The sequence below is a fragment of the Petromyzon marinus genome, chromosome 79 (genome assembly GCF_048934315.1).
Source record: "Petromyzon marinus isolate PM22_M1 ecotype Great Lakes invasive population chromosome 79, UKy_Petmar_22M1.pri1.0, whole genome shotgun sequence".
In the NCBI taxonomy this organism is placed as follows: domain Eukaryota; kingdom Metazoa; phylum Chordata; class Hyperoartia; order Petromyzontiformes; family Petromyzontidae; genus Petromyzon; species Petromyzon marinus.
The window spans coordinates 21,105,562-21,117,707 of record NC_133745.1 but is presented as its reverse complement, the minus strand read 5'-3'; the positions used below and the strand labels follow the sequence as shown (position 1 = coordinate 21,117,707).

General features: G+C 44.2%; 1 protein-coding gene across 1 annotated transcript in view; it reads left to right on the top strand.

Annotated features, from left to right (window-relative positions):
- The window catches only part of LOC142907463 (uncharacterized), a 36,030-nt gene that overhangs the window by 17,013 nt on the left and 6,871 nt on the right, over positions 1 to 12,146 (top strand). The gene's annotated exons all lie outside the window — the stretch shown is intronic.

Sequence of the window (12,146 nt, the reverse complement as noted above, 5' to 3'; positions counted from 1 at the left end):
GAACCAACTCGATCAAAGGACAAGACTCCCGCACCTCCAACCTCCGGCAACAAGGAGCCAGAACCCTCACCCTCAGGAGGGCCAGGTGTGTTACGTTTGCAAGTTTTTATTTATTGTGTATATGTTTATACCGGCCATACTTACGATCAAATAGCGCAGAATGCGCGTACATTTCCCAGATCTCAGAAATGAAATAGGTTTGCCCTGGAAGTCAGGAATGGTTGACCACATCTGTAACATGCGTTATAGATTGCATGTTATAGGCTGCAGAGGGCAGGATAACACATTCCTTTATTTTGCAGTACTTACATTGTCACATGTCAGTGCAATGCACATTCTGTCAAAACCCAATCCCTGGCTTTTCTTCCAAAGTGACACCGAAACCCCCGGTTGAAGAAAAGCCAACAAAGCCACCAGCACCAGCAGAGAGTGGCGCTCCACCTCAAGAACCAACTGGACCGAAGGACAAGACACCCCCACCTCCAACCTCCGGCAACACGGAACCAGAACCCTCACCCTCAGGAGGGCCAGGTGTGTTACGTTTGCAAGTTTTTATTTATTGTGTATATGTTTATACCGGCCATACTTACGATCAAATAGCGCAGAATGCGCGTACATTTCCCAGATCTCAGAAATGAAATAGGTTTGCCCTGGAAGTCAGGAATGGTTGACCACATCTGTAACATGCATTATAGATTGCATGTTATAGGCTGCAGAGGGCAGGATAACACATTCCTTTATTTTGCAGTACTTACATTGTCACATGTCAGTGCAATGCACATTCTGTCAAAACCCAATCCCTGGCTTTTCTTCCAAAGTGACACCGAAACCCCCGGTTGAGGAAAAGCCAACAAAGCCACCAGCACCAGCAGAGAGTGGCGCTCCACCTCAAGAACCAACTGGACCGAAGGACAAGACACCCCCACCTCCAACCTCCGGCAACAAGGAACCAGAACCCTCACCCTCAGGAGGGCCAGGTGTGTTCATGCTATTACATTATATATATGCAGGAAGAATACTGCTTAGGATCAAATCACAGAATGCCACTGAATGTTAGATCTCATCAACTAATTAGACTTGCGCCTGGATGAGATTTGAACGGGGGACAACCTGTGTAACAGATGCCTGAGGCTGCATATTTATAATGTGGAATGCTGAGGGCAGAATGCCACACCCGTTTATTGTGCTGTACTTTCATGCTCCCTCATCCCACGTTCACTAAACCACACTGAAGAGCATGATGAAGGATGGTCAAATAACCCCCCCAACCCAGACACCGTTGGGAGGCTTTAATAAAGCAGTGTATTGGCAAAGAGCTTGACGTTATTTAGTTTCACTTTCCAGTAACTTATTTGTAATGCAGATTGAAAGTATTGTCTTAAGGTTGCTTACAACATTTTACAAGGTTCAACTGAAAATGCATGAGTAATCTGAATTCTGTCAACACTCATCCCTTGCCTTTTCTTTCAAAGTGACACCGAAACCCGCGGGAGAGGAAAAGCCAACAAAGCCAGCTCCAGAAGAGAGTGGCGCTCCGCCTCAAGAACCAACTGGACCCAAGGACAAGACACCCCCACCTCCAACCTCCAGCGGCAAGGAGCCAGAACCATCACCCCCAACTCCAGGCCCAGGTACCATGGTGGAATTAGTTGCAGAATAACATATGGATACTATATTAAATGCAATCACATATTCAATGAAAGCAACCATATACGCTGGTAGGGCCGGGACATTGCCAGTGAAAATAGGCCATCCTATAGTCCTGAAGCATTGCAAAAGTGTGTTTTTGTCCTGCTTCATAGTTTTCTGGTCCGACACTTGGCTCATTTTACAGTTACAGTATGGGACTAACGGACTCTAAGCTGAGTAACATACCGAGCAGTAGGTCAGCCTGCTTCAGAGTGACACTACCAACTATGTGAGCAATGCTGGTGATTAAGGCAGCATATTTACATAAAAGTAGGTGGTGCTAACAGAAGGTTTGGCAGCTCACTGCTCTTTAGCTTTGAGCCTCCACAACATTCTGAAGCATTACGTACGTTAATTCAGTATGAAAATACTCATTCTATTCCGGTGCATAATGATATACATAGTTTGTTGTATGCTCATAGCAATGGAGCATTCATAGTTTTGATACATTTTATAGCTTTCAGAACATTACCTTGGAGAAAAAGGAGTTGATTTATATAGTAATTGTTTGAAGACTGATTAAGAATGTATCTTTGCAGAAGACTGTGCTCCAGGCTGGTCTGATTGGTACGATGAGCAATATCCTGATGAAGAAAATGGCGGAGATGAGGAATCTTACCAGAAGGTCATAGCCTCAGGGAAAGTGGTTTGTCTGCCTGACTCACTGGTGCAAAACATTGAATGCAAAGCAGAGAGATTCCCGAATACCCCATGGCAGGAATTGGGCCAGACAATCACTTGTGACAAGAATAAAGGACTGATATGTGTCAATGAGGATCAAGGAGGACTGCCATGTTACAACTACAAGGTCAGATTCTGCTGCTCCAGAGCAAGTGGACCCCCTGCACCAAGTCCATCTTCACGAAGCCCAGGTACATTGGAAAAATTATTTGCAAAGCACATGGATAATATATGACTTGTCATCATATCCATAATGTTTTCTGGGTTAGATCGTATGAATATAAATTCGTTTTTACCTCCGCCACCACCCGACCCAGCCAATTAGTAAGGTTTGTGCTCCTCCTCCAGAACCAACTGCATCGAAGGACAAGACACCCGCACCTCCAACCTCTGGCAACAAGGAGCCAGAACCCTCACCCTCAGGAGGGCCAGGTGTGTTCATGTTGTTACATTATATATATGCAGGAAGTATACTGCTTAGGATCAAATCACAGAATACCACTGAATGTTAGATCTCATCAACGAATTAGACTTGCGCCTGGATGAGATTTGAACGGGGGACAACCTGTGTAACAGATGCGTGAGGCTGCATATTTATAATGTGGAATGCTGAGGGCAGAATGCCACACCCGTTTATTGTGCTGTACTTTCATGCTCCCTCATCCCACGTTCACTAAACCGCACTGAAGAGCATGATGAAGGATGGTCAAATAACCCCCCCAACCCAGACACCGTTGGGAGGCTTTAATAAAGCAGTGTATTGGCAAAGAGCTTGACGTTATTTAGTATCACTTTCTAGTAACTTATTTGTAATGCAGATTGAAAGTATTGTCTTAAGGTTGCTTACAACATTTTACAAGGTTCAACTGAAAATGCATGAGTAATCTGAATTCTGTCAACACTCATCCCTTGCCTTTTCTTTCAAAGTGACACCGAAACCCCCGGGAGAGGAAAAGCCAACAAAGCCAGCTCCAGAAGAGAGTGGGGCTCCGCCTCAAGAACCAACTGGACCCAAGGACAAGACACCGCCACCTCCAACCTCCAGCGGCAAGGAGCCAGAACCATCACCCCCAACTCCAGGCCCAGGTACCATGGTGGAATTAGTTGCAGAATAACATATGGATACTATATTAAATGCAATCACATGTTCAATGAAAGCAACCATATACGCTGGTAGGGTCGGCACATTGCCAGTGACAAAAGGCTATGCTATGGTCCTGAATCATTTCAAAAGTTTGTTTTTGTCCTGCTTCATAGTCTTCTGGTCTGATACTTGGCTCATTTTACGGTAACAGGGTGGGACTAACGGACTCTAAGCTGAGTAACTTACCGAGCAGTAGGTCAGCCTGCTTCAGAGTGACACTACCAACTATGTGAGCAATGCTGGTGATTAAGGCAGCATATTTACATAAAAGTAGGTGGTGCTAACAGAAGGTTTGGCAGCTCACTGCTCTTTAGCTTTGAGCCTCCACAACATTCTGAAGCATTACGTACGTTAATTCAGTATGAAAATACTCATTCTATTCCGGTGCATAATGATATACATAGTTTGTTGTATGCTCATAGCAATGGAGCATTCATAGTTTTGATACATTTTATAGCTTTCAGAACATTACCTTGGAGAAAAAGGAGTTGATTTATATAGTAATTGTTTGAAGACTGATTAAGAATGTATCTTTGCAGAAGACTGTGCTCCAGGCTGGTCTGATTGGTACGATGAGCAATATCCTGATGAAGAAAATGGCGGAGATGAGGAATCTTACCAGAAGGTCATAGCCTCAGGGAAAGTGGTTTGTCTGCCTGACTCACTGGTGCAAAACATTGAATGCAAAGCAGAGAGATTCCCGAATACCCCATGGCAGGAATTGGGCCAGACAATCACTTGTGACAAGAATAAAGGACTGATATGTGTCAATGAGGATCAAGGAGGACTGCCATGTTACAACTACAAGGTCAGATTCTGCTGCTCCAGAGCAAGTGGACCCCCTGCACCAAGTCCATCTTCACGAAGCCCAGGTACATTGGAAAAATTATTTGCAAAGCACATGGATAATATATGACTTGTCATCATATCCATAATGTTTTCTGGGTTAGATCGTATGAATATACATTCGTTTTTACCTCCGCCACCACCCGACCCAGCCAATTAGTAAGGTTTGTGCTCCTCCTCCAGAACCAACTGCATCGAAGGACAAGACACCCGCACCTCCAACCTCTGGCAACAAGGAGCCAGAACCCTCACCCTCAGGAGGGCCAGGTGTGTTCATGTTGTTACATTATATATATGCAGGAAGTATACTGCTTAGGATCAAATCACAGAATACCACTGAATGTTAGATCTCATCAACGAATTAGACTTGCGCCTGGATGAGATTTGAACGGGGGACAACCTGTGTAACAGATGCGTGAGGCTGCATATTTATAATGTGGAATGCTGAGGGCAGAATGCCACACCCGTTTATTGTGCTGTACTTTCATGCTCCCTCATCCCACGTTCACTAAACCGCACTGAAGAGCATGATGAAGGATGGTCAAATAACCCCCCCAACCCAGACACCGTTGGGAGGCTTTAATAAAGCAGTGTATTGGCAAAGAGCTTGACGTTATTTAGTATCACTTTCCAGTAACTTATTTGTAATGCAGATTGAAAGTATTGTCTTAAGGTTGCTTACAACATTTTACAAGGTTCAACTGAAAATGCATGAGTAATCTGAATTCTGTCAACACTCATCCCTTGCCTTTTCTTTCAAAGTGACACCGAAACCCCCGGGAGAGGAAAAGCCAACAAAGCCAGCTCCAGAAGAGAGTGGGGCTCCGCCTCAAGAACCAACTGGACCCAAGGACAAGACACCGCCACCTCCAACCTCCAGCGGCAAGGAGCCAGAACCATCACCCCCAACTCCAGGCCCAGGTACCATGGTGGAATTAGTTGCAGAATAACATATGGATACTATATTAAATGCAATCACATGTTCAATGAAAGCAACCATATACGCTGGTAGGGTCGGCACATTGCCAGTGACAAAAGGCTATGCTATGGTCCTGAATCATTTCAAAAGTTTGTTTTTGTCCTGCTTCATAGTCTTCTGGTCTGATACTTGGCTCATTTTACGGTAACAGGGTGGGACTAACGGACTCTAAGCTGAGTAACTTACCGAGCAGTAGGTCAGACTGCTTCAGAGTGACACTACCAACTATGTGAGCAATGCTGGTGATTAAGGCAGCATATTTACATAAAAGTAGGTGGTGCTAACAGAAGGTTTGGGAGCTCACTGCTCTTTAGCTTTGAGCCTCCACAACATTCTGAAGCATTACGTACGTTAATTCAGTATGAAAATACTCATTCTATTCCGGTGCATAATGATATACATAGTTTGTTGTATGCTCATAGCAATGGAGCATTCGTAGTTTTGATACATTTTATAGCTTTCAGAACATTACCTTGGAGAAAAAGGAGTTGATTTATATAGTAATTGTTTGAAGACTGATTAAGAATGTATCTTTGCAGAAGACTGTGCTCCAGGCTGGTCTGATTGGTACGATGAGCAATATCCTGATGAAGAAAATGGCGGAGATGAGGAATCTTACCAGAAGGTCATAGCCTCAGGGAAAGTGGTTTGTCTGCCTGACTCACTGGTGCAAAACATTGAATGCAAAGCAGAGAGATTCCCGAATACCCCATGGCAGGAATTGGGCCAGACAATCACTTGTGACAAGAATAAAGGACTGATATGTGTCAATGAGGATCAAGGAGGACTGCCATGTTACAACTACAAGGTCAGATTCTGCTGCTCCAGAGCAAGTGGACCCCCTGCACCAAGTCCATCTTCACGAAGCCCAGGTACATTGGAAAAATTATTTGCAAAGCACATGGATAATATATGACTTGTCATCATATCCATAATGTTTTCTGGGTTAGATCGTATGAATATACATTCGTTTTTACCTCCGCCACCACCCGACCCAGCCAATTAGTAAGGTTTGTGCTCCTCCTCCAGAACCAACTGCATCGAAGGACAAGACACCCGCACCTCCAACCTCTGGCAACAAGGAGCCAGAACCCTCACCCTCAGGAGGGCCAGGTGTGTTCATGTTGTTACATTATATATATGCAGGAAGTATACTGCTTAGGATCAAATCACAGAATACCACTGAATGTTAGATCTCATCAACGAATTAGACTTGCGCCTGGATGAGATTTGAACGGGGGACAACCTGTGTAACAGATGCGTGAGGCTGCATATTTATAATGTGGAATGCTGAGGGCAGAATGCCACACCCGTTTATTGTGCTGTACTTTCATGCTCCCTCATCCCACGTTCACTAAACCGCACTGAAGAGCATGATGAAGGATGGTCAAATAACCCCCCCAACCCAGACACCGTTGGGAGGCTTTAATAAAGCAGTGTATTGGCAAAGAGCTTGACGTTATTTAGTATCACTTTCCAGTAACTTATTTGTAATGCAGATTGAAAGTATTGTCTTAAGGTTGCTTACAACATTTTACAAGGTTCAACTGAAAATGCATGAGTAATCTGAATTCTGTCAACACTCATCCCTTGCCTTTTCTTTCAAAGTGACACCGAAACCCCCGGGAGAGGAAAAGCCAACAAAGCCAGCTCCAGAAGAGAGTGGGGCTCCGCCTCAAGAACCAACTGGACCCAAGGACAAGACACCGCCACCTCCAACCTCCAGCGGCAAGGAGCCAGAACCATCACCCCCAACTCCAGGCCCAGGTACCATGGTGGAATTAGTTGCAGAATAACATATGGATACTATATTAAATGCAATCACATGTTCAATGAAAGCAACCATATACGCTGGTAGGGTCGGCACATTGCCAGTGACAAAAGGCTATGCTATGGTCCTGAATCATTTCAAAAGTTTGTTTTTGTCCTGCTTCATAGTCTTCTGGTCTGATACTTGGCTCATTTTACGGTAACAGGGTGGGACTAACGGACTCTAAGCTGAGTAACTTACCGAGCAGTAGGTCAGACTGCTTCAGAGTGACACTACCAACTATGTGAGCAATGCTGGTGATTAAGGCAGCATATTTACATAAAAGTAGGTGGTGCTAACAGAAGGTTTGGGAGCTCACTGCTCTTTAGCTTTGAGCCTCCACAACATTCTGAAGCATTACGTACGTTAATTCAGTATGAAAATACTCATTCTATTCCGGTGCATAATGATATACATAGTTTGTTGTATGCTCATAGCAATGGAGCATTCGTAGTTTTGATACATTTTATAGCTTTCAGAACATTACCTTGGAGAAAAAGGAGTTGATTTATATAGTAATTGTTTGAAGACTGATTAAGAATGTATCTTTGCAGAAGACTGTGCTCCAGGCTGGTCTGATTGGTACGATGAGCAATATCCTGATGAAGAAAATGGCGGAGATGAGGAATCTTACCAGAAGGTCATAGCCTCAGGGAAAGTGGTTTGTCTGCCTGACTCACCGGTGCAAAACATTGAATGCAAAGCAGAGAGATTCCCGAATACCCCATGGCAGGAATTGGGCCAGACAATCACTTGTGACAAGAATAAAGGACTGAAATGTGTCAATGAGGATCAAGGAGGACTGCCATGTTACAACTACAAGGTCAGATTCTGCTGCTCCAGAGCAAGTGGACCCCCTGCACCAAGTCCATCTTCACGAAGCCCAGGTACATTGGAAAAATTATTTTCAAAGCACATGGATAATATATGACATATCATATCCATGTTTTCTGGGTTAGATCGTATGAATTAAAATTCGTTTTTAACTCCGCCACCACACGACCCAGCCAATTAGTAAGGTTTGTGCTCCTCCTCCAGAACCAACTGCATCGAAGGACAAGACACCTGCACCTCCAACCTCCAGCAACAAGGGGCCAGAACCATCACCCCCAAGTCCAGGCCCAGGTACCATGGTGGAATTCGTTGCAAAGTCACATATGTATAATATATTAAATGCAATCGTATGTTCAATGAAAGCAACCATATGCTCTGATAGGGTTAGGACATTGCCGGTTACAAAAGGCTATCCAAGGGTCCTGAAGCATTGCAAGTGTGATTTGTCCTGCTTTATAGTCTTCTGGTCCCATAATTGGCTCATTTTTCTGGAACAGGGTGGGACTAACGGACTGTAGGCTGGGTTCATAGCGGAATAGGAGTAACTTACCGAGCAGTAGGGTCAGGTTGTTTCAGAGTGACACTACCAACAATGTGGGCAGTGCTGGTGATGAAGGGAGCATAACTACGTCAAAGTAGGTGGTGCTAACAGAAGGGGTTAGCAGCTCACTGTGCTTTAGCGTTGATCCTCCCCAACATTCTGAGGTGTTTCGTACAGTTATTTCAGGATGAAGATACTCATTTTATACTTCCTGTGCGTAATGATATACAAAGTTTGTTACATGCTCAAGTGTGTTAATGTTGCTTGATTTTAATTAATATATCTTCATATCAGCTGTATAATAATATTGATCAAATAGCGCAGAATATGCATGCATTTCTCAGATCTAAAAAACGAATTAGGGTTGCCCTGGATGGCAGGAAAATGTGACCACATCCGTAACATGTGTCCTAGACTGCATGTTATAGGCTGCAGAGAGCAGGATAACAAATTCCTTTATTTCGCTGTAATTACATGCTCCCAAGTCAATGCAATGTACCTTCTGTCAACACCCATCTCTTGCTTTTCTTTCAAAGTGACACCCAAACCCCCGATTGAGGAAAAGCCCACAAAGCCAGCTCCAGAAGAGAGTGGCGCTCCACCTCAAGAATCAACTGCACCGAAGGACAAGACACCCCTACCTCCAACCTCCGGCAACAAGGAGCCAGAACCCTCACCCTCAGGAGGGCCAGGTGTGTTCATGTTGTTACATTATATATATGCAGGAAGTATACTGCTTAGGATCAAATCACAGAATGCCACTGAATGTTAGATCTCATCAACTAATTAGACTCGCGCCTGGATGAGATTTGAACGGGGGACGTGTGTAACAGATGCCTGAGGCTGCATATTTAAAATGTGGAATGCTGAGGGCAGAATGCCACACCTGTTTATTGTGCTGTACTTTCATGCTCCCTCATCCCACGTTCACTAAACCGCACTGAAGAGCATGATGAAGGATGGTCAAATAACCCCCCCAACCCAGACACCGTTGGGAGGCTTTAATAAAGCAGTGTATTGGCAAAGAGCTTGACGTTATTTAGTATCACTTTCCAGTAACTTATTTGTAATGCAGATTGAAAGTATTGTCTTAAGGTTGCTTACAACATTTTACAAGGTTCAACTGAAAATGCATGAGTAATCTGAATTCTGTCAACACTCATCCCTTGCCTTTTCTTTCAAAGTGACACCGAAACCCCCGGGAGAGGAAAATCCAACAAAGCCAGCTCCAGAAGAAAGTGGTGCTCCGCCTCAAGAACCAACTGGACCTAAGGACAAGACACCCCCACCTCCAACCTCCAGCGGCAAGGAGCCAGAACCATCACCCCCAACTCCAGGCCCAGGTACCATGGTGGAATTAGTTGCAGAATAACATATGGATACTATATTAAATGCAATCACATGTTCAATGAAAGCAACCATATACGCTGGTAGGGTCGGGACATTGCCAGTGAAAATAGGACATCCTATAGTCCTGAAGCATTGCAAAAGTGTGTTTTTGTCCTGCTTCATAGTTTTCTGGTCCGATACTTGGCTCATTTTACGGTTACAGGATGGGACTAACGGACTCTAAGCTGAGTAACTTACCGAGCAGTAGGTCAGCCTGCTTCAGAGTGACACTACCAACTATGTGAGCAATGCTGGTGATTAAGGCAGCACATTTACATAAAAGTAGGTGGTGCTAACAAAAGGTTTGGCAACTCACTGCTCTTTAGCTTTGAGCCTCCACAACATTCTGAAGCATTACGTACGTTAATTCAGTATGAAAATACTCATTCTATTCCGGTGCATAATGATATACATAGTTTGTTGTATGCTCATAGCAATGGAGCATTCGTAGTTTCGATACATTTTATAGCTTTCAGAACATTACCTTGGAGAAAAAGGAGTTGATTTATATAGTAATTGTTTGAAGACTGATTAAGAATGTATCTTTGCAGAAGACTGTGCTCCAGGCTGGTCTGATTGGTACGATGAGCAATATCCTGATGAAGAAAATGGCGGAGATGAGGAATCTTACCAGAAGGTCATAGCCTCAGGGAAAGTGGTTTGTCTGCCTGACTCACCGGTGCAAAACATTGAATGCAAAGCAGAGAGATTCCCTAATACCCCATGGCAGGAATTGGGCCAGACAATCACTTGTGACAAGAATAAAGGACTGAAATGTGTCAATGAGGATCAAGGAGGACTGCCATGTTACAACTACAAGGTCAGATTCTGCTGCTCCAGAGCAAGTGGACCCCCTGCACCAAGTCCATCTTCACGAAGCCCAGGTACATTGGAAAAATTATTTGCAAAGAACATGGATAATATATGACATGTCATCATATCCATAATGTTTTCTGGGTTAGATCGTATGAATATAAATTCGTTTTTAACTCTGCCACCACATGACCCAGCCAATTAGTAAGGTTTGTGCTCCTCCTCCAGAACCAACTGCATCGAAGGACAAGACACCCGCACCTCCAACCTCCGGCAACAAGGAGCCAGAACCCTCACCCTCAGGAGGGCCAGGTGTGTTCATGTTGTTACATTATATATATGCAGGAAGCATACTGCTTAGGATCAAATCACAGAATACCACTGAATGTTAGATCTCATCAACGAATTAGACTTGCGCCTGGATGAGATGTGAACGGGGGACAACCTGTGTAACAGATGCGTGAGGCTGCATATTTAAAATGTGGAATGCTGAGGGCAGAATGCCACACCCGTTTATTGTGCTGTACTTTCATGCTCCCTCATTCCACGTTCACTAAACCGCACTGAAGAGCATGATTAAGGATGGTCAAATAACCCCCCCAACCCAGACACCGTTGGGAGGCTTTAATAAAGCAGTGTATTGGCAAAGAGCTTGACGTTATTTAGTTTCACTTTCCAGTAACTTATTTGTAATGCAGATTGAAAGTATTGTCTTAAGGTTGCTTACAACATTTTACAAGGTTCAACTGAAAATGCATGAGTAATCTGAATTCTGTCAACACTCATCCCTTGCCTTTTCTTTCAAAGTGACACCGAAACCCCCGGGAGAGGAAAAGCCAACAAAGCCAGCTCCAGAAGAGAGTGGCGCTCCACCTCAAGAACCAACTGGACCCAAGGACAAGACTCCCCCACCTCCAACCTCCAGCAGCAATGAGCCGGAACCATCTCCCCCAACTTCAGGCCCAGGTACCATGGTGGAATAAGTTGCAAAATAACATATGGATACTATATTAAATGCAATCACATGTTCAATGAAAGCAACCATATGCACTGGTAGGGTCGGGACATTGCCAGTGACAAAAGGCTATGCTATGGTCCTGAATCATTGCAAAAGTGTGTTTTTGTCCTGCTTCATAGTCTTCTGGTCTGATACTTGGCTCATTTTACTGTAACAGGGTGGGACTAATAGACTCTAAGCTGAGTAACTTACCGATCAGTAGGTCAGCTTGTTTCAGAGTGACACTACCAACTATGTGAACAATGCTGGTGATTAATGCGCCGTATCTACAAAAAGTGGGTGGTGCTAACAGAAGGGGTTGGCAGCTCACTATGCTTTAGCTTTGAGCCTCCACAACATTCTGAAGCTTTAAATACGGTTAAGTCAGTATGAAAATACTCATTCTATGCTTCCGGTGCATAA